General features: G+C 32.9%; 1 long non-coding RNA gene and 1 pseudogene across 1 annotated transcript in view; both read left to right on the plus strand.

Moving 5' to 3' along the window:
• LOC145268494 (uncharacterized) overlaps positions 1 to 25,257 on the plus strand; it is a 411,558-nt gene that overhangs the window by 313,642 nt on the left and 72,659 nt on the right. The window lies entirely within an intron of this gene.
• LOC145273528 (5S ribosomal RNA) lies at positions 20,072 to 20,189 on the plus strand (annotated as a pseudogene).

The following is a 25,257-nucleotide window of genomic DNA, read 5'->3' on the forward strand; positions in this document are numbered from 1 at the left end:
ATTTATTACTGTTTTGACGATTAATCGGAGTCGGAATCGGGAATCGGAAAAATTGTAGTATAATTTCCGATTTCAAATCAATACTTTAAAAAATTTTAATAAAATATGAAACAAGCACAGATTGTATTTTTTTATTAGAATTTGTTTCTTTACAACATAATACTGAGAAGGGTCCCAGAATGGGTAAATCTCATTTACAGATTGAACATTGCGTAGCAGAGTTTAATTTATTTCATTTATTGGTCATTCATTAAGAGATAATTTGCCTATTGCCTTTGTAATCGTTTTGCATCTATTCGCTAAAATGGATATGTGCCCTCATCCGAGGGAGTTCATATGATTATTAAAAAGTTTTAAATGCTCTGGGCGGAAGGGGGGTAAATTTCGCCAACTGTACATTGTAGTGTCTGTCGGCTTCTTCTGAAATAATCAAAGTTTTATGGCACCGCTTTGGACACAAGGAAATCCTTCGCGGCTGTGACAATTGTTATTCCAAGCATATTTGAAAACCCATTCCAAGATTTAGATTCTCCAAACCTAATTTAGTTTGTTTTTATTATTTTTTATTGTAAGCAAAGTAAATATTCTAGAATTCACTTTCCTATTCAATATCACAGATTTTTAAAAGGTTTTCGCACCTATTTGATAACTGGCCATATGGTGTATATTAGAGACTTCACACTTTAATATCAAAGATTTTACATGCTTAAATTGTTTATTGACGCTAGTTTTTTCTGACCACAACATCCTTGGAAATATTTCATGTTTCCTTATATTTGGTTTGGTTTTGGCACAAGTGAAAACATAGATCTCAATTTTATCTAAATTTTGGAAGAGCAAACGTTGAGAAGTTTGTTAACTTAAAAAAAAACTTTCATTTATATTAAAAATACCCAAAACATATCAGATTCTACTTTTTAAGCGATCATATGTGAGCACATTTAAACGTTATTTTAGAATTTAGAATGGGGGTTCAGTTGTGCATATAAATATAATGTAAACTCATCCCATTTCGGTACATTATAACTTTTTAATTCTAAGGCAGATCAACAAAATCATAAAATTACATATAATTGCTATATTTTTCGTATTGCCACCCGTACTTAGCGTTAGTAGTAAAAGGAACGTGATTGACATTTAACAATACTATAAATTAATACGATAACGTGTGTGTTATTTATTTTTGTGTTACGATTACATCCGAGTGAGTGTTGTTTAATTGTTATGGATTCTCATTTCTTACAAGAATTAACTTTACTAAGAATTCTTCATAAGTTTTGGTTTCGATTTGAATTATAGCTGATAGCACTTAAATCATCTATTTTTTAGAAATGATTTTACCAACAATTCAGCATAAGTTTTGGTATCGATTTCGATTATAGCTGATGGAACTCCAGTGAGCCATTTGTTTTTATAAATAATTTTATCAAGAATTCTTCATAAATTTTGGTTTCGGTTTCGATTATAGCTGAAGGAACTCAAACTGATGCACCAAAGTCATATGGATATATTTTTTTATTTTTGAAATCGCAATTTATAATATATAAAAATCGATAGAACATTAACTCTATAATAATATATACGAAATCTGCAAGAATTAAAATATCATATTTAAGCGTACTTTACGACCTGGCTACGCTGGGCGTCCCTGCTAGCTTAGATAAATACTTTTGCAGTTTTAACAAGAGTTTCAGTCACCTAACTTATTTAGTGTGAAATGAGTTTAGGAATTTATACCCAAAGCTAAATATTATTTTTGCTTAAAATAAAAATAGCATTAATACACCAAGTAAGGGAAATTTGCATAGAATGCTCTGCTTTACGGTTGTGGTAAAAATGGAACGGAAATTTAAATTGTGTTCGCTTTTAAATTCGGTACATTTTACATTACGTCCAACTCATCGTTCACATTCGACTTGTAAACTTTTATAGATTTTCGGGTATGCTGACAAGGTTAGGGGTGTCTATTCCGAAAGCCGTTCTTAACATGGGTAAATTGGAGTGTTAATTTGTTGTAAACGTACCCGACAGCCTATAAATGTCGAAATTTCCAATGTGAACGGTAAGTTGGACTTATGTAAAAAAAATAACACAAAGATATACCAAACTGACTTTTTCGTTTAAAAATGGAATTATTTCCCTGTCGTTTATAACTTTTTTTTTAATATTTTGTGTTTCATATATATAAAGTACAATTGTTGAATGTTATTCTTTTGATTATATTCGTTTTTTTTTGGGGGGGGGGCACAATTAAAAAAACTTTCACCTAACTATTTATGGTAAAAAATTAATCTTTTTTTGTGGAAAAAAAAACAACTTTTATTGATAAAAAAAATTGCAAAATATAATAAAAGTAAATAAACAATGCAAAATGCAATTTTTCTTGAGGCTCCTATAACAACAGTATTTTAGCAATTTCAGTAATCAATATTGAAAAGTCGAAGGTTTACGAAGTCGTCTATAGTTGTACTGTTCTGTTGTATTATAAATTATAAAGGTAGATAGAAGAAAACTGTTTTGCTGACAAGCATATGTTGTATCAATTATTGTATCGGCACAAACTTACTGTAAAATTGAGGTATTTGAAATTTAAAAAAAGGTTATAAGTTGTTGACTGAATCACCGCCTCGATATGTCCAGAACTGGGAGTATGCCTTTTTAACAAGCGCCGGTGTGAGCTCAGCAAATACTCGGCGGATGGCAGCGATCAAACTGGATTTGGTGTTGTTGGAGGTCATGTTGATGTTTTCGACGTATGATAAAACGAAGTGGTCCAGCAGGTTCAGATCAGGGGATAAAGAGGCACTAGTAAGGGAAAGGTACAAAGTCGTAGCACTCCTTCTGAATTTAAGTCTGGATCTCTTTAGTCTTGTTGGCCAGCACCGAGGCATGCTGCAATACCAAAGGTCTGCCAGCAGATCAACACACTCTACAGCACATCCAGGTACACGTTGGTGTTGATTTCAAGCTGACTTCGAAGATTTGAGGTGGCATGATATGGCCCTCACTTGAAACCACACCAAAGACCATAACGTGGCCGGAAATTTCGTTGAGCTATGCTTCAAGCGTTGAACCGTACAGATTTGAATTTTGACCGCGCTGGTAATAGTCCTGTTTTCATAACTTGGATCAATAGAGAGCATGTTGTACAGCGGCGCATCTCCGATCTTGCCTGTTGAACATTGTGTCACTTTAAGACATGATAGCAGGCTCCTATCGCTCTTGTGATTTGTACACAACTGGGCAACTAGTTGACGGTCTGCAAAAAAAAAAATGAAAACTGTTTTCATTTGGCAACAATTGTATCGTTCCACCCTGTATATTATATAAAGCCTTTCGTAACAGATTAGTGTAAAATTTCTGACTGAATAAGTAAGATTCACTATGACAAATCATTTTTGTTTTTGTTCCTCTTCCCGATAGCAACAGTTTTCCATGTCATGTATTGTTATTTTAATACTTATATATATATGTTCAAACTGTACACGGCTACGCGTTGCTGTTTCAATTTGGTTAAATGAAAAAAAATGGAAAATACATATTTCTAATATGCTTAATTTACAAATAACAAAATACAGTACACTATGTAATACACATTTATATAATCGATTAAAATTATGAATAACACCGTAAGGTGGGGCAAATACTGTAACCAGGGACCGGACAAACATCGTATTCCCCATCGTAACCTAAAAAACCGTATCCTAGGGCCACCGTATTCTAGGGTCCCACTATATAGAAGATATACGTGTGTGTGTGTGTGTGTGTGTGTGTGTGTGTGTGTGTGTGTGTGTGTGTGTGTTTGCGCGCCGCAAAAAAATGGTGTGTTTGCGGAAATCTAAGACTTTCTTGCTTCCTGGCGAGGCCGCAGCATATAAAGTGCAAAACATCGCTGACCCGGTTGAGGTGTGGCCGAGCTGGTCAATCCATTTGGACATTGAATTTGTGTGCGGGCAAATAAAAATGTCCAGTTTGATTTTATCGCGTGTATCATTTCCAAGAAAGCGCTAATTTAATGAGCGAATAGATTTGGATAAGAATGTTTGTGTTTAGCAAAGGAAGAGTCGTGAGGATGAAAGAGGTGTCTTCGTCGCAGACATGACAACGTGAAACTTTTCACCATTTTCTTCTTTATGTATCCTCTGATTTTGATCTGATATAATCAGTTTGTGTCGAAAGTCTGCGTTGGTGCAGCCGTCGTGATTGACTAATTTGATCAAATGGACGAAATCATTTTCATCCATACGTGATCTGTAATTAAATAGCAGCCATCAAAAAAAAATGTATTTGAACTCTTTCTCGCTTCGCTCACCTGTTATGAATCTGAGTTAATTGTATTTAAGTTTTCTCGAGATTTAAATGCAGTTCCAGAAGAGATAATATTAAAAGGAAGTTCCGTTTAATGCATCGTTCTGTACTGTTGTAGACAAGTGCTATCTAGTCTTCTTTGGTTATTTTTTCTTACTTAAATAAGGAAGATAAATACTATTTTTGTTGGTATATCAAGTTCTTTCTCGCAATAAACTGCTTAGAAATTCACCCCCCCTCTTTATCTGTGCCTAAATCAAAACGTAGATTCCATGAACAAAGCTTCTTTCTTAGAACTGCACGGCTGTGTAACTTTGTTCCGTCGGCCTGTTTCCCACCTGACTACAACCTGGATGTCTTCAAGTCCAACGTAAACCTATGACCTCACTCAGATTGTTCAGGAACCCACCTGTGTTCCGGCCAGTATGCGAGCCTACTAGACCTTTTTCTCACAACTTGCCCTGAACTATGTTCAGTTTCTGTTCTGTCGCCTCTTGGCTCTTCCGACCACTCTGTTGTATCAATTAAGATAAAAATGAAATGTAATAAGTCCCCAGACGTACCTCTTCATCGTACAGTATATCGATACACTAAGACTGACTGGGATAGCTTCCGTACATTTATATATGATCTACCTCTGCATTCCATGTTTAAAAAGGATGTGTCCTCTATAGTATTAGATCTGACAGAATGGTTAATTGTAGGTATTGACCGTTTCATACCCTCGAAAAAGTTTCAGCAAAAACCTAACAGCCAGCCATGGTTCTCTCCAGAATGTGCTGCTGCCATTGCGCACAGAAATCACTTTTTCCACTGTTTCCAACGTAATAGATGTATGGAAACTAAAGCCGCTTTCAGGACTGCCAGCAACCATTGTAAGAAAGTAATAAAGAATGCAAGAGAGTTGTATGCTCAATCTGTCAAGTCCAAAGTAGCTGAGCAGAGGCTTGGTTCCCACCAGTTTTGGCAAATAGCAAACAGAATCCTGAACAGAAGCGTGTGCTCCATCCCAACTATTATCAATGGACCTGAGGTAATCTCGTCAGCATCAGACAAAGCCAAACTCTTTGTCAAGAACTTTGCAGCTAATTCTACCCTTTGCGATCAAGGCCGGCAACCCCCAATATTTCCTCCTGTATCAGAAAACACGCTATGTGATATACGTATATCTGTACGTGATGTTGCCAAGCTAATCAAAAACCTTGATTCTAGTAAAGCAACTGGCCCTGACGGTATTCCAATTATAGTACTCAAAAAACTTCAACCTGAACTAGCGCCCATACTTACAAAACTGTTTAAACGTTGTCTTAAGGAAAATAGTTTCTCATCTCCCTGGAAAATTTCATCAGTATGCCCTGTATTTAAAAATTCAGGTGATCGCTCATCCTCCTCTCAGTACAGGCCAATAGTCTCCTGTGCGTCATGAGTAAGTTGCTGGAATCTGTGTTAAATACAGAAGTAATCAACCATCTCAACAAAAATAACCTTCTTAGTGACACTCAATATGGTTTCCGTTCTGCTAGATCTACAGCAGATGTGCTTACAGTTATATCTCACAGGATTAGCAAATCTCTCGACGGAGGCAACCTTTCTAGGGCAATTACTCTTGACATATCTAAGGCCTTTGATAGGGTATGGCATAAAGGTTTACTTCATAAGATCTCTAGCTATGGTATTGCTGGAAATGTCTTCTCAATTATTAAATCATTTCTTTCTGATAGGTTCATAAGAGTAGTAGTTGATGGGCAAACATCAGAAGCTCACAGTATTAATGCCGGTGTCTTTATAAGTGGTGACCACCTTGTAAAAAAAAAAATTCCACCTAGTGATAGTCCATTCTCCCATATTTCTTTCTTAATTTTCCATCAACAATTTTATGGCATGGTTAGAGGGCGAGCAGAGATATACTCGATATTGATTGGATGAGAAGTGATTAAAATCATGTTTGGTAAATTTAAAAGCTTAAAAACGCACTAGGTGTTCGCCAGAAATTACTGCGGACACATTTAATTTAATGCTGGTCAAAGTCTTGAACTTTATTTAAATATTTCAATTTTTGATTACGAAGACTTTATAAAGAAAAATAAAGTAAACTGTCGTCTTTCTATTTTATAGGTGTGAAGCGGACACAGATAGCTCACAATATAATTGTGTGTCTTAGGAAATGTTGTGTTATGATATATTTCCTTTTAATAGGCATCTGGAGAGCAGCAAACCACCAAAATGATATGACGTAGCTGTTGATCAAAATGAAATATACTTTAAGAAGTGTACATCTTATATATTAGTGCTTAATTTTATGCATTACTATGTGTGTAACGTTCTCGAAAATATGTAGGGACTCAATACATTGTAGACTCAGTCGCAAAAGAAATAAAGAATAGGAAAGAACTTCAACTCGCTGTTTCAGGATTTAAGAAAAAGATCTTAATCCCTCATTCTCTTGCCACGCGTAACTTCTCCTACAGCTGTGACGTCTCCCACGTCTCTAACATAATCGTATTCTCCAAGTCCTGTTCGGTCTGTGCACACGTTCATTTTATAGTCTTTTTCTTTTTCCTTACCATGACATCACTTCATACACGACTCGGCATTTGTATACAGCCGCTATATACGCGACCGCGCTGTTATATATATATGGGCTGATGATTTTCGAACAAATATGCTATCATGCACATACATACGTACACAAATTACGCACCGGTTATCTACCCTTGTCGTTATTTTCTTCCTCCCTTCAAATTATAATTCTCCCACTACCACCTCTTCCCTTAACATCGAAATTTTAAAATAAGGATTTAATTGGATACCGTTTAGTCATAATAGGTTTACATCATTTTGACGTTTGTTGATTTATAAATATGATACAAAATATAATTTTAATCACTGCAGCTGCATCTAATTTTTTAATGCCTGTTTTGCTTTGCTTTGCTTTGCTAAGCAATTCTTTTATTTTATTTTATCTTATCTTATTTTGTCTGTCTCCGGATGATTGTGGTTTTATTCACGAATTGATTTTAAACTTGGATTGGATTATGAAACTTATATATTAAATAACAATTTTTAAAAATATATGTTTATAAAAATAACATCTTCACCGGATTGATATAATCAAATATTTGCCGGATATCTCGTCCAAGGAACCATGTCTACATCTGATTGATACCTTGTTCCCTGGAAGAATTACAATACGCATTGGATCTTTTTACTTCACTGCTACTAAAACCTCTCACTTCAGGATTTACCATACAATTTGGATCTGGAGTTCAATATCCTTTTCCATTTGGAACCAATTTTTTTTATTTTCCCTTATTCTATGATTTAAAAACTTTAAAACTTTTAATTATAATTTTCTATGTTTATTACCTTTAGCAAATTAGGTGCAAACCATTTATAATATTTGCTAATACTTTTCCTCTGAGGAGATGATTAAACATCGAAAACCCATGGGTTAAGGAAATATACTTAATTAAATGTATTCTTTGTTTTGCATATAATTGCTTAGATCAGGTAAACACTGCATCTTTTTTATTGCATATATATATATATGCATATATATATATATATATATATATATAAGTAGGTTGTAGTTTGCTTGAAGCATTTTTGAAGAAAATTTTAAGGTAAAATTAAAAGCCAAGAACAATGCGAGATTTTTTTTTTTTATATAGAGTAAAATTAAATGCAAACAAAAGAAATAAAGTTCTTTTTTTGTTGTTTGTTTTTTCTTTTTCACACAAATTTTAACTCTAAACAACAGTAAATTTTTTTCTGTTGTATTCAATGGTGATATAAATCTCAATATATTTCAGACTTATTAGTCCATTTTCAAGAGAAGACAGCGGAAGAGTGTTCAAAATTGGAAAAGTAGCCGCCGAGTTTGCCACGTGATACCGCGAAATATAGAACAAAAAATGACGTTAGGAGAACGTTAAAATAAATCAGTTGATGTTTGAAATACTTGTTGCGTTTGTGAATCAAGGGAGATGACTATTCAAGCAAGGTTTTTTTTTTTTAATTATTGTTTTTCTTATGTTTTAAACTTATATTATAAAAGCGGAGCTCAATTCCAGTCTATTGTTTAGTGTGGGAGTATTTTTTGAAATAATTAAAGATTCGAGGATACGAAGTTGACCTACGTTTCTTGAAGAAGCAAGAATGTTGATGTGAAAATCTGGTTCTGAATTAATGCAAGTGCGAATATGTTTATAGAACGACGAAGCAGTAGTGTTTAAGTGCTCTTTAATGCGGTGATGAAGCAATCTGGTAGTGCTTCCGATGTAAGATGCACTGCATTTAGCGCATTGTAGGTCGTAAACAATGCGCTAAATGCAGTGCATCTTACATCGGAAGCACTACCAGATTGCTTCATCACCGCATTAAAGAGCACTTAAACACTACTGCTTCGTCGTTCTATAAACATATTCGCACTTGCATTAATTCAGAACCAGATTTTCACATCAACATTCTTGCTTCTTCAAGAAACGTAGGTCAACTTCGTATCCTCGAATCTTTAATTATTTCAAAAAATACTCCCACACTAAACAATAGACTGGAATTGAGCTCCGCTTTTATAATATAAGTTTAAAACATAAGAAAAACAATAATTAAAAAAAAAAAACCTTGCTTGAATAGTCATCTCCCTTGATTCACAAACGCAACAAGTATTTCAAACATCAACTGATTTATTTTAACGTTCTCCTAACGTCATTTTTTTTCTATATTTCGCGGTATCACGTGGCAAACTCGGCGGCTACTTTTCCAATTTTGAACACTCTTCCGCTGTCTTCTCTTGAAAATGGACTAATAAGTCTGAAATATATTGAGATTTATATCACCATTGAATACAACAGAAAAAAAAATTACTGTTGTTTAGAGTTAAAATTTGTGTGAAAAAGAAAAAACAAACAACAAAAAAAGAACTTTATTTCTTTTGTTTGCATTTAATTTTACTCTATATAAAAAAAAAAATCTCGCATTGTTCTTGGCTTTTAATTTTACCTTATAATATATATATATATATATATATATATATATATATATATATATATATTAGACATTAAGAGGAGATTATAGATAGATATATAAATTCCCGTTCACATACTAATACATATCTAATTCTGGGTTCTATCTTTATCTTGTAAGGTGTATGTGAACGGGAATTTATATATATATATATATATATATATATATATATATATATATATATATATATATATGAATACATATATATATAGATAGATAGATAGATATCGAAAATAAGTATAAATATGTATTTTAAAATATTAAAGTTATAACAATGTTAGTGCAATGTAATACATATATCGACTTTGTTCGTGGAATACTTTCTGACTGTTTACTGTTTATGCTCACCTTATCGGTATAAATAGAACTTAATTTTCCTTATATCTCATGCTAATTCCTGATACTTTGAAGGTTGCATACCAGCTTATGAAGGCAGAGATAACATTGCGATTGGGTTCGAATACTCCGACTAGCAGTAATTATCACTTTCTACACTAATAAAAACATATATTCGAAACACATTACCTTAGGTTTAAAAATAACCGCGTATTATATACATAAAATAATATGTATTTTAATAAAGTAATCATGCATTTTATACATAAAATAATATGTATTTTAATAAAATAACCATGTATTTTATACATAAAATAATATGTATTTTAATAAAGTAATATGCATTTTATACATAAAATAATATGTATTTTAATAAAGTAATCATGTATTATATACATAAAATTTACATATGTATTTTAATAAAATAACCATGTATTTTATACATAAAATAATATGTATTTTAATAAAGTAATCATGCATTTTATACATAAAATAATATGTATTTTAATAAAATAATCATGTATTATATACATAAAATAAAGTAATCGTGCATTTTATACATAAAATAATATGTATTTTAATAAAATAATCATGTATTATATACATAAAATAAAGTAATCGTGCATTTTATACATAAAATAATATGTATTTTGATAAAATAACCATGTATTATATACATAAAATAATATGTATTTTAATAAAATAATCATGTATTATATACATAAAATAATATGTATTTTAATAAAGTAATCATGTATTTTATGCATAAAATAATATGTATTTTAATAAAATAATCATGTATTATATGCATAAAATAATATGTATTTTAATAAAGTAATCATGTATTTTATACATAAAATAATATGTATTTTAATAAAGTAATCATGTATTATATGCATAAAATAATATACATGACATAATCATGCATTTTAATGTACTAATTTATGTATTTTTGATATAATAATTTGTGTATTTTTAATGGAATAATTTATGTATTTTAATGTGATAATTTATTTTAATAATGTATTTTATACATAAATAATATATATTTAATACATAAAATAATATGTATTTTAATATATTATTGTTATATCTACAAGGTAAAACGATAAAATTTTCGGCCTAGAAAATACATGATTCCATTTCCGTTTGATAAAAACCCGTTTTTTGTTGAATACTATCTATAAGTTAGCTAGTTGTGTACAAATCCCAAGAGCGATATGAGCCTTCTATCATGTCAGAAAGTGACACAATGTTCAACAACATAAGGACTGCGCCACTATGCAACTCATGATTTCTACCGACCCAAGTTATGACAACAGGACAATTGTCAGCACGCTCAAAATGCAAATCCGGCAATGGTTATGATCTTTGGTGTGGTTTTAAGCGGGGGCCACATCATGCCACCTCACATCTTCGAATTCAGCTTTAAAGTCAACACCAAAGTATACGTAGATGTGCTGAAGAGTGTTGAGATCCCCTGGTCCAATCAGGTGGCCGCTGGCAGACCCTGGATAGTGCACTAGGAATCGGTGCCGGCCCAAAAGACCAAGGAGATCAAGGCTTGGCTTCAGAAGGAGTGCTACTACTTTGTAACCTTCTCGCATTGACCCTCCTCCTCTCCCGATTTGGACCCGCTAAACCACTTCGTTTCGTCACACGTCGAGAAAATCACCAACAGGACGTTTCACAACAGTAAAGCCAGCCTGATCGCCATCATCCGCCGAGTATTCGCCGTGCTCAAACCGGCGCTTGTAGAAAAAGCATGCTCCTAGTTTCAGACCCGTATTGAGGTTGTGACCTAACCAAGTAACCTGAATTGAATTTTGCAATAAATGTATTAAAATAAAGCCGTAGTGTTGTTTTCTTTGGGGCGAAAATTTTATCGTTCCACACAATATATATATATATATATATATACTAGCATTTCACCCCGGCATTGCCCGGGTGTTTGGATGTGTCTGTTGAGCAAAAATAAAAAGTGATAGTAGGAAGGCAGGCTCGAACCCGTATATCGGCGAAAAAAGCGATCCAACCCCCTGTAGAAAAGTGCCCGGTTGAAGGTGAAGATGTTAATGTGTTTAGCCAATTTTTCGATATTTGTCGTATGAAAGGTCGGACTTTAGAACGATACTGATCTTGGTAAAATCCGTCGCCTCTGTCGAAATTTTAGGCCGACATGCAAACATACATACATACATTTATATATTGGTAACTAAAAATATTCGACCCAAACCGATTAAAAAGCTTGCCCTATATCTGAATACCCTTTATGTAAAATTTCAATTGTTTAAACCAGAAATTGTCTGAGTAATTTGGTATAGATCGCGGGGGTCATTTTTTTTAACTTTGATCCCTTAACATTTATTGTTTTGGGCTCAAATTAAGTTAACTTAGATCTATGTCCAAAGAACCTATATCTAAAATTTCAAGCGTTTATACTCAAAATTGTCGGAGGAGTTTGGTAGAGTTCTCAAAGGTCGAATCGTTAAACTTTGACCCCTTATCAGCCAAATTTCTGGCCGAAAACAAATCACAAAGTTTTCCTCAAATCTCAGTAGCCTGTATACCAAATTTCAAGTCTGTAGACTACAAACTGACAAATTTATTGCGTAGGGAAATGCACACACACAGACACACACACACACACACACACACGCACGTTCACTTTTATATATCTATATATATAAAAATGTAAAGTTGGTTCGTTCTAAACAAATAAAACCATGTTTATACGTTACCAATTTATTTGAAATTTTCAGACAACCCATTTTTAGAGTCGAGATATGTTTTTATGTTATTAAAATAAATTTACCTAATTAAAATTAAAATATTAAATAAAATAAATATATTTATTTATCGTTTCTGCGAATCTGTTCTGTTGATAAAACTGAACTTCCGGTTCGATTCATTTCACAGCCACGAATTGACGAAAGGTTTAATTTTCTGTTAACTCGATAAGTAAAAAAAAATAAAAAATATATTTCATTTGTTTATCTTCCAAATTTTTTAATTTACACATCTTTTCTTTATTATATAAGGCAAAAAAAAAAGTTTGTTGCTTGCTTTTGAGTTTTTTTTTTTTATATATATAAGATTACTCATGCAGAGAGTGATCCGTGCTGAAATAATGTTATTATTTAAAAAGTCATTCTTAACATGGGGAGGTAAGGATGTTTTGTACCTATTCTGTACTTTAACCTTACAATTGAATAAATAAAAAAAAACATATCGTAAAACGTTATTTAAACGTGGAAATATGATTTAAAAAATAGCGCGGCTCTCTGCATTAGCACCATTTTTATTTATTGTTGTTGTTTCACGAATTTTCGGCTAACTATTCCTCTGGCCTTCATGAAAAAAAGTCCTTTTATAAATGTTCAGTAACTTTTTCCTTTTATTATTCTTAAAGAGTAAAACTTTTCCTATTCATGAAAGGAGTTAAGCCTACGTAAATAAATAAATGTTTGTACACGTGACAAATTACCAATAAATGGTTTAGTTACTTTTTTAAAAAAATGTTTGTAAAAGTGCGAAAGGCGACGTTGTTGTACAAACATTACTCCCATGCTTAATTTCTATACTTATAGGTTTTTGGATTTTTTTTTCACTGGATTATTATTCATTGGACACTAATTAAACAGATTATTAAAAAAAAATGTAAAAAAGAAATCATTATTTCGACATTTGAAAGTGGTGCTCACTTTTTAGTTACAACGTTCTGATAAATCAGTCACCCATTTTGTAAGCAATAAAAACGCGGTATATCAAAACCATAGAAAGTAAAAATAATGAGTCTCTACCGCATTTGTAAGTCAGAAATATATTTGTTTCTCAAAGAAAAAAAAATAGAGAGAACAGCACTTTTTTTTATTGTTTTCATGAAAATAAAGTTTCGAGATTTTTAATTATTTTTTTTTTTTACTTATTTAGTCAGTTTGTGGGTTTTTTTAAAATTGTTTTTGTGAAAGGTGAGTTTTTTTTCAAAACTTTTGTTTTGTTTCTTTTTAATTTTTTTAAAGTATTATAAATTTCACTAACATGCTGGAGAAATGTTTAATAATTTGGTATTTTTTTAGATTAGGTCCACCTCCACAATTTTCCTTTCAATGACGACATTTATAGGTTTCCGAGTATGCTGAACACGCAAATTGCATTGAAATTTTGCGGAAATAAATAGTTGTATTATGCATTGTATTCTTCGGCGGCCATCTTTTTACGTGCACACGCGCCATAAACAAATACACACACGTAAAAAAGATGGCCGCCAAAGATTACAATGCATAATACAACTTTTTATATCTTGATAACTACTTATTTCTGCAAAATTTCGATGCGATTTTCGTATTCAGCATAGTCGAAAACCATTTCAAGTCGTCATTTAAAAGAAAATTGAGGAGGTGGACCTAATCTAAAAATTTACCAATAATTTTTAATCCCGTACGCCTCCCGATACATTGCTTCGTCAACATGCGACCATTTTATATCTCCCGAAGACACTTCCGTATTTGGAAAAAATAAATAAATAAAAAGTGACCGATTTACCAGAACGTGGTAACTAAAAAGTGAGTATCCCTTTCAAATGTTGAAATGATTTTTTTTTTTCAATTTTTTTACATAATCTGGTTAGTGTTCAATCAATAATAATCCAGTGAAAAAATTTCAAAAAACCTATCAGTATAGAAACTCCACCACGTAAGTAAATAAATAAAAAATGTTACGTGCGCATGCGTTAGCCTTGACTAGGGGGGTACTAAGGGAACGACCATTAAATAATTCTGCGGGTCGCCATGGAACTCAACGCCCAAGGAGTATCAAAATAGTTTTCATGATCTGAAGAAATTTTTTTTTCCGAAAAGTGGGTGATCACTTTTCCATGTAAATTTAACTTAAAATGAGCACCCACTTTCTGGCCACCTGAGAAAGGGGCATTTATTTTCGTGTTTATTGGCTTAAAGGTTTTTTTGACAAGGCAGTTTGGTACGCGAATGCATATTTAACAGTTTTCGTTTATGCTCACGCATAGCATAAACAAAGGCTACGTCTGTGAAATGGAAAATAGTCCCAGAGTTCAGGGGTTAATACCATGCAAAAGAAATCAAACAAAAAGACTTTTTAGCCAAGAAACACACAGAAAGAAAAAAAAATAGCATCCATTTTTTTTCTATCGAATTCATTTGCTGTTTTTATTGAAAACTATTTTCCCCCGGATTTTTGATATAATTTTCCATTAAGGGCTGTGCGTCTCACGTTCGTAAATAACAAAATTTTTTTTGTAGATTTTGGTGCGCTAAAAACGAATCTGCAAACCGTTTCCGTCACAAAAAAATAGTTTTATGATATGAAGAAATTACTTTTTCGAAAAAGTGGCGATCACTTTTCCATGTAAATTTAACTTAAAATGAGCACCCACTTTCTAGCCACCTGAGAGAGGGGGGATTTTTTCCCATGTTTATTGGCTAAACAGCTTTCGTTTATGCTTACGCATAGCGTAAACGAAGGCTACGGCTGTTAAATGGAAAATAGTCCCAGAGTTCAGGGGTTATTACCATGCAAAAGAAATCAAACAAAAAACTTTTTAGCCAAGAAACAGAAAAATGCCCCTCTCTCAGGTGGCCAGAAAGTGGGTGCTCATTCTAAGTTAAATTTACATTGAAAAGTGATAACCCACTTTTCGAAAAAGTAATTTCATGAATGTCATGAAAACTTTTTTTTTGCTACGTAAACGGTTTGCAGATTCGTTTTTAGCACACCGAAATCTACAATAAAATATTTCGTTATATATGAACGTGAAACGGGCCTTAAAGTAAAATAATACCGGATTTTTTTGAGCAGATTTGCCGTTTAGTTGTACAAATATCCTCAAACCAGGTAATCACTAAAAGGGATTTTTAAAAGTCGTCACCTGTATCGAGCAAAAGTTTAAAACCACCGATTATATGCCAGCCTACATCATGGTAACATATATTGAGTGAGTTCCTAACAGTATTTTTAGTTTAAACTCATTTTCCCAAAATTTCCCCAAACTTAACATGTTCGATACAGTCTGCCGCCATTTGTATTTTTCAGATATACCGATAAACATTGAATGTTTTTGAACCGATTATATATTACATAAAAACACTAAAATCTTATCCAGTTAGGTAGAACACTTACTTTTCTTGCCTTTGATAACATTTATTTGTTATATATTTATTTTTTGACAACTTCTTTGTATCTGTGTTTAGTAATATAAACCCTTTTCATTTAATGTAACGTTTAGTCGGCTCGAAAAACAGTGTTTATTGGTGTATTTGAAAGCTACAAATGGTGGTGGACACTGTTGATTACTTTAAGTTAGAGAAAGTGAGTTAAAACTAAAAAAACTATACAAAATACTGTCAGAAACCTATCCATTATGCCAGCCTATGTCATGGTAACATATGTTCGGTGAGTTTCAGACACTGTTTTGTATAGTTTTTAGTTTTCAACTTACTTTCCCAAACTTAACGTATTCAACAGAATTCGCGACCATTTCTGTTTTTTGAGCCAATTAAACATTTTACATTACATAAAAACACTAAACAATTATGCAATTAGGTAGAAACGTAAATTACCTTACCTTTGCTTTCATTTATTTGTTTTTGGACGACTTTTTCGAATCTGTGTATAGTAACCCCCCTCCCCCCACCATCAACCAAATATTAATTACTAAATCACATTTTTTAAAACAACAAAAAAAAAAAGCATTTAGCGTTTCAACATTTTTGCTACGTTCGGCTTCATCCACTGATTGTTGGTCAAGTCCAAAACATGAATGATAGACAGAAACTCTCGAGGATCCAGATCAAATTCTGCAAGAGCACCATTTTTTTCAGTTTCGCCTTCTTTTTCACTTTTTGCAGTGGATTGCTGTACTAATATAAGAAACATGCATTTTCTCTTTTATTAAATTTTTCCATTACACCAAATTGAGCAACTGCAACGCGTGGCAAGGTACAGCTAGTATATATATATATATATATATATATATATATATATATATATATATTAGCATGTGTGCCCGGCGTTGCCCGGGTATTTGGAGGTGTATGCTAAGAAGAAAAAAAACTGTCAATTGTTTTAACTTTGACTCCTATTATGACCCCTTAAAATTTATTTTTTTTGGTCTCAAATTGAGTTATTAACTTAGATCCATGTCCAAGGAACCTATATCTAAAATTTGAAGCGTTTAGACTCAAAATTATCGGAGGAGTTTGGTAGAGTTCTCAAAAGTCAAATCGTTGAACTTTGACCCCTTATCAGCCAAATTTCTGGCCGAAAACCGATCACGTAGATTTTCCCAAATCTCAGTACCCTGTATATCAAATGTCGAGCCTGCAGACTTAAAATTAACAGAGTTATTGCGAAGGAAAATGTACACAGACACACAGACAGACAGACAGACACACACACAGAGACACGTTCACTTTTATATATATATATATATATATATATATATATATATATATATATATATATATATATATATATCAACATCGACCAAATGTTTACGAGGGAAAGAATCGATCATGTTGAACTCAAGAGAAACCTTCCGAAAGGCGATGTGTCGGTTTTACTCATTGAATTGAACAGTTGGAAATGTGAAGCTTGAAATCGCGTGCTCCTCTCAAAAGCGGCATACATTAACCACAAAAAAAAACACATGCCATGAGCAGAGGGAGCAAAATCCTGATGCAAAAATTAAACAAGTTTCAACACAACTTTGCTTTCGCAGTACTCTAACCACTGCGCCATAGGTCCTTGCGCAATGATCCGTGGCGCAGTGGTTAGACTACTGGGAAAAATCAATTGCAAAAAGTGATATTCTCCTGAAGGTTGAAAGTTCAATCCTCAGTGTGGGCGACCGAAAAATACATCTGCGAATTACTTAGGACTTCTATTCAGTCATGGCTGACGGAACAAGAGCACGCTACCCCGTGAAGTAAATAAAGTGCTCCGTTCGAAGTTCCGTCTAAATTCCCGAGTCCGACAGAAACATTCCCGAGTTCGACAAGATCCATCTGAAGAAGGCTGGGGGTTAGATTAACCGAAACGTTGTAAAAATCACACTCAAGATGAGTGAGAACAGTAGTCCGATGAATAATGATACAAGTTATTTCTTCTAACAGGTCATTTACAGAGAAAGATGCAGGTATTTTCACACTTATTATAATATTTATGTTTACATTTTTCATAGACACTAGAGATTGCTCTTAGACGTGTGAATTATATTTGTTAAATTGACACTTAAAATTAAAATTACATTTTCGTTTTTTACTATTTTCTATGTGCCAAACTAGAGTTTAGATCTAAATACAAACAGCCCCGTTACAGAATTTGTTTTTTTCTCGCAGGGTGTATCTAAGTGATGGAATACAAGAATAGTTATTTTTTTTCATTCCTACGTAACATTATGTTTGTTTGTTTTTTTATTCTTTTTTTTTACATTTCCTTATTTTTCTTTCAAGATTTTCGCCTCCATGCGGATATTCACGAATATAGGATCATCGAAATATACTCAGAATATAATTTACGAACACATAAAACGCGTCTACACAAGATGACTCTTAATTCCGTTATAATTTGCTTCGTTATGCTTACTTTTCGTTACTTTATTTTTCTTTAAAAAAGTATATATCATAACTTCTGACATAATTACATGAACAAACACAAAAACTGGAAGGTTTATTATTTCCTCAACAAATGCAAAGTACCCGTATGTGGTAACAATTCGATACGAATTATTTATTGCCATCCCACGACGGGATGATGTGATACAAGAGCCCGCGCTCTAGAGGAAGAGCAGTCAGGCTTGCAAAGAATAAATGCTCAGCCTCAGGTGAGGAGCAATACATTAACCGTGTCTCATAGTTTTGTAGGATGGACCTAATAGAACTGCACGGAACCAGAGACATACCTCAGTCAATATACCAGAATACTTTTAATGCTTCTAAACATCTTTAATAAAATTGTCGGATAAAAGTGCTAAGTTAGTCAATTTTTGCTGACAGTTTTTCGAGTGCTGAAGATTCAATTGTAGTGATGGACTACAATAATGTATAAAACTTTTGACTGGATTGGACGTGGGTTGAATATTGGATTCTTTTCGAAATTTTGTATAAATTTTCAATCAAAAGATTCTACACTTCGACAAGAAGCATGAGTAGAAGCTCAGAGATGACATCGTCGAAAAATTGTGAGAATATTTAGCCTAACCTCTAACCTCTTACCCTAAACCCTAAATCTAATCCTTTTACCCTTACTCTTACCTTTACCTTAATCCTAACTCCCTAAAGCTAACCCCTTTTAACCCATCCAACCGTAACCCGCTAACTTCAACCTTTACCCAACCCTTATAGTAATCAGAATAATGTAAATAGTACAGACAGTTGTCTCATAACTTTATTAATATAGATTAAAAACAACTTTTTTTTTTTTTTCAGAAAAAAATTAATTACAACGTCAGTTTTCGCAGCCTTAATATTTTTGGCGTACGACCTATTTGTACATGACGAATACGTGACAAATTTAACTGACAGCAAAAAAAAGACATAGCTTCTGAATTTGTCGCTCACACCTGATATACAGGTGTGAACAGTAATGTTACCATCAATGAGCAGTAGTTTCCGGTCTAGCTCAGGTATCGTTTTCCAGATAATTAAAGTAAACGCTGTGTTGTGCTTTTGACTTCCGTTGAGTGTGCCATGGCGTCCACTTACGATAAAATAATCGATGTCAGCATGAGTTCCTTGCTCAGCACAGATTGCATCAAACGCTTGTTCACACTTATTATCAAGATAATAAAACTAAGGAAGAAAAGTAAAACATAAATGAATTATTCATAGTCAGAAATATCTCTATATAGGTCTATGTGTGTATTAGTAATATGGACAGAATTCAATCTTAAACTAATTAACCGATCATTATGATTTTTTATAGAACACGTGTTCTAGGCGTATTAGAACAAAATGTGGGTTATATTTAGTTTGAGTTGAGTCTAATGCAAAATGAAGCAAAAGGAGGTGGGATCACTTTTTGACAATTCAAATACCTTTGATTTGTGAAATTTTAACAGAAGGTATTAAATACGAATCAATATAAAATTCTCCAAGTTTTAGTTCCTTTTGAGTATTTTAAATTGATTTTAAGGGACATAATCTTCTATTTTGAGATTCAAATAAATCAGATTCGCAGAGTATTTAATTAAATGTCTTTATATTCCCCCAAAAACAAAGTTCTCTGAATTTCATTATTTTTTCCTTACAGTTGTTGAGTTTAAAACATTTTTAGAAAAAAAATCATGTAATGAATTTTGCTCAAAATTAGAATAATTTGAGGTATGTAAAGTAATAAAATGTTTTGAATATTAATTTATTGATGCATATACGCCATAATCATGTTTGACACACCGGTTCCCGTCAGATCATCGAAGTTAAGCAACGATAAGCCTGGCCAGTACTAGATGGGTGACCATTTGGGACTTCCAGGTGCTGTATGTGTTCTCCGCTTATTTCGGCATTGTTTCTAGTCATCCTGGACTCCTCCTTGCCACTGGACTCAAGCTATGCCGATTCAGGAAAGGTGTGGTTGTAGATTGCGCAACCCTTGTCTCACAATTACATGCTCAGTTACCCCTACAGGGGGAATTCTTTGTCTTTCGAGACTGAACGGAGGCATCGGATGCATAGTACTTACACACACACGCATGTATATATATAACATTTCGCCCGATTTATGCGGGCTTCTTCAAGAGGGATGGTCATTGACGAGAGAGTCGGAGGATTGGGGCTATATATAATGATGGGGAGATCAACGTGTTTTCCTTATGTAAATTAGATATCATATATACATATATATATACATTTTATGAGAAAAAAAAATTAGAGTAAATTAGTGTAGTGGATTACGTCTAAAAGTTAAAATATCGTAGAGATTAAAAAAAAATTGTGTTTGGAAATATAGCGGTGATAGATTAAATAAATAAAATGACACGAGATTACGAAAGAGTTTTTTTTTTAATTAGAAATAATTGAATTGGGATAAAATAGCGTAGTAACTTAAAAAAAAAATTCGTAATTTCACTTAATTTTATTATTTTTATTTTATCTATTTACTGTATTTTATTTTATCATTATCTATTTTTAGACTCCATCTTTTAAGTTACTACGCTATTTTATCCCAATTCAATTATTTCTAATTTAAAAAAAAAAAAAAAATTCTTTCGTAATCTCGTGTCATTTTATTTAGTTAATCTATCACCGCTATATTTCCAAACACAATTTTTTTTTTAATCTCTACGATATTTTAACTTTTAGATGTAATCCATTACACTAATTTACTCTAATTTTTTTTTCTCATAAAATGTATATATATGTATATATGATATCTAATTTACATAAGGAAAACACGTTGCTCTCCCCCATCATTATATATAGCCCCAATCCTCCGACTCTCTCGTCAATAACCATCCCTCTTGAAGAAGCCCGCATAAATCGGGCGAAACGTTGAGTATCCAGGTCCTTCCACCTCCATTTTATTTCATATCGTCGGATTTATCCAGCTCAACAATCATATAAATATATATATATATATATATATATATATATATATATATATATATATATATATGATATTTCATATCGTCGGATTTATCCAGCTCAACAATCATATAAATATATATATATATATATATATATATATATATATATATATATATATATATGAAATAAAATGGAGGTGGAAGGACCTGGATACTCAACGTTTCGCCCGATTTATGCGGGCTTCTTCAAGAGGGATGGTCATTGATGAGAGAGTCGGAGGATTGGGGCTATATATAATGATGGGGGAGAGCAACGTGTTTTCCTTATATATAGTCCCAATCCTCCGACTCTCTCATCGATGACCATCCCTCTTGAAGAAGCCCGCATAAATCGGGCGAAACGTTGAGTATCCAGGTCCTTCCGCCTCCATTTTATTTCATATCGTCGGATTTAATCCAGCTGAACAATCATATATATATATATATATATATATATATATATATATATATATATATATATATATATATATACGAGAGAGAGAGAGAGAAACGTATTGATATAGATAGAATTTTACTACATATTCTCGACTATATGTGCATTTATTGATTGCATATCGGTATAATCGACTGCCTGCATTGTGCATCTAATAACAGCTATTTCCACAAGAAATAAAAATGTCTGTTTGCTTACTGTGAAATATACATTCTATCGTGTCGATGTATAAATGTAATTGAGTTGTACGTTTTATGGTCTGCTTCTTATTGCGTTGTTAGTTATAAAATGGCATATGATATGTTTCATAATTTTACTGACAAAAAGACAGATGTTTTATAGGAGTTTGGTTTAAAAAGTATTTGGATACGATGTACCGTATGTAGTGTGAGGTATGGCTGACGTACGGCTCAGAGGATTGTTTTATCGTTGAACATGGTATATTTATACTATAAAAGTAATCTTAGTTTTGTGTAAACATTGCATTGTTTTTTTACATACTTTTGTTAAACCACGAAAGAGTACCTGATAACAACACCGTGAGAATCTAGTAATTACCAAGAACATCACTGCTTTCGCGCAACCTCGATAATCAGCTGTCCGTACCCCATGTAGCAGTTTTACTTTATTCAATTTTAAAGAGGGCATCATTTTAGAGATGTTATGGAATGAAATAAGGTTATAAAAACGGAGTTGTGCTAGTAGTTTTTAGAGATCAGTGTGCTATGGATAGTTAACTTCGCAGATGGCATACACTCATACTTAATCTATTGAGTTGAGAAATAATTTCATAGCGTTTTTATATTTTCCTTTTTTTTTGCGACCACTCTTGCTTTTTGACACTATATATATATATATATATATATATGTGTGTGCGTGTGTGTGTGTGTGTGTGCGTGTGTGTGTGTATGTATATATATATTATAATCGTGAATATATATATATATATATATATATATATATATATATATATATATTCAATAGAGCTTTCCCTGCCGTATAAAAGTTTACTAATCGTCTTTCCCTGTCGTACAAAACTGTGCTAATCTTATTTTTCGCTAATTTACTTTTTTACAGGGTGATCAAAAAGAAAACGGGCCCCAACTCTAATTAGGCCCTGTTTCTTAGTGTTTTGTCAGAATGCACGTAAACATTGTCCATAACTAGTTTATTATATTCAAAACAACACATCAAAATACAAGGGTCTTTGTGTTATATATAGGAGTTTTATTAAAATTGTGTCTTAGAGTCTTAGAGAGTCTTATTAAGAGAGATGTTGCGTTCTGTGTTCGTGTTATGAAGAGATTCACATATATATAAAATGTTCATACTTAGAAGTGTTAGTGAGGAGGTAGTGTTGCGACAGTCTTAGTGTTCACATTGTAGATATGAGATGTCGAGACATTGAGTAAGTGAAGACATTTTAAAACACAAGATATATAAGACATATAATCACTTTACCTTTTGGTAGAATTACAACACAAAGACGACGTTTATAAAAACACATGATAGGTTTATTTCTTCTTCGACCGGCCGTGGTTTTCTTAGTCAAGAATTCAAATTTTTACATATTATGTTTCTAAGGTGACCGTCTCGCTTCCAGACGTTCGACTCCCATGTCTAGACTGTCGTCTGTCGTCCTCAGACTCTCTCTCAGACTCTCCCTCAGTTTCTCCTCGCTTAACTCTAAAGTTTCTAACTATATCAAGAAATTCCCATTTTCCATGGCGTCATACACATGTTAAAACATGTGTCTTCTTTCACGTGTTCTGGAAATGCGTGTCTAAAACTTTTTCCTTTGTTTACAAAAGGAATTTTAACCTATATTCCCAGTAACCTATATTTCCAATATGTTAAAAACATATTTATTAAATTATCTTCTAGTTGCATTCTTCAATTGAATTTTCATAACAGAATTGACAATGCGCATTCTTTTCTTAAAACTATTTTATCTCTAAGCTAAACAATGGTTTGTTTTTTTTTACATTTCATTTGCTAATTCTCTCTCGTAATCTATTTCTAAACCTAAATTACGAGGTTTGAATTTCTATTCTATTTCATTTTCATTTTAACTAAATCTCTCTATTTTTATACTTACATGAAAAGGGGACAGCCCTTATCATGTAACATTTGGCCTTTTTTTTTCTCCGTTCTACAGCATATGTTCTAGATGACCTCCATTTAGCTTTGTTTTTCTTCTTTTTTTTTGTCACCCTGTATTACTTTTAGGATTAGAAACGGAATATCCAGGAGGTAAAAAAGACACATTTTCGACAAATGCTCTTCCTCGCGTTTCATCGAAGCTAAAAAGCAACTGCGTTGGGATTAATTTTCCCTGAAATAAAGTTCAATTCTCACACGTGAGAATGCAACAACAATTCAGCAGAAAAGTTCTTATCAGAAATGTGACGACGGTTGAAAGAAGGGAAAACAACCAAGCAATTAATATTTAAGCAATTTTACTGGGTGAGTAAAATGAAATATAATGTAAAGTGAAAACGGACTATTGTACAAAATGATGAAGATGATTAAGGGTTTGCGAAACGTGGTTCGCTAGAACTTATCTGAGTTCGGATAACAGATGGTCATCCCACAACTCTGGCTCCTTTCGTGTGGACGGTTAACAGTTCTGCTTCGTCGTATAATGGAATTAAATGCTGAATTCTCACCGCTGCCTTGGGATGTCCGGGAAGAAGACAATATTCAAAGGGCAACGTGAAACAGAAGTGGGGTGGCCTTCAGTGACTGCCGTCGAGGGCTTCACACCGGAAGTTCCAATCTCCAGCTGGGGTCGAAAAAGAGAACGAGGCAAGATCTCCCAAGGTTTTTATAGTTTAATTCACATGACCCCTTAGGGGTGGGGGTAGGAGATCACCGCTAGCCAATCCACAGAGCATAAGAGGGACAAGCACCATTAGCAGGAGAAGCTAGATAAATAAATTCCAATAACTGAAGCAGCCCGGTACATTTTCAGTTAATACGGAGAAGGTGTTATTGGCGAGTCTACAGCACGGAAATGGTTTGCAAAGTTTAAAAATGGCGATTGTGACGTTGATGGCACGTCTCGCAGCGGGAGACTTTCTGAACCCGACGAAGAGCATCTCCAAACACTTTGAAGGAGGATAAATAAACTGCGATTACAACTATATACAATACTATAATATATACTATACAATTATAAATAAACTGCGATTACAACTATATACAATACTATAATATATACTATACAATTATAAATAAACTGCGATTACAACTATATACAATACTATAATATATACTATACAATTATAAATAAACTGCGATTACAAAACGATTCTCAATCATCTTCATGCAATGGAATTTACTAAATAAATAAAAGTATTGAATGAAAACGATAGAAATTTATTCTCCAAACTACTTTTTATATCTTTTTTTTTAATATTTTCCAGTAATTAAGTATTTGAGTCATACAATCAAGGAGTTGGACCAGGCCATTACAAGTTCTCTCTGCATGTCACTGACTGAAAGACACCCTATAATAATGTTTTGATGTAAA

This window comes from Euprymna scolopes, chromosome 4 (genome assembly GCF_053919585.1).
Source record: "Euprymna scolopes isolate OS-2025 chromosome 4, ASM5391958v1, whole genome shotgun sequence".
Classification (NCBI taxonomy): Eukaryota; Metazoa; Mollusca; class Cephalopoda; order Sepiida; family Sepiolidae; genus Euprymna; species Euprymna scolopes.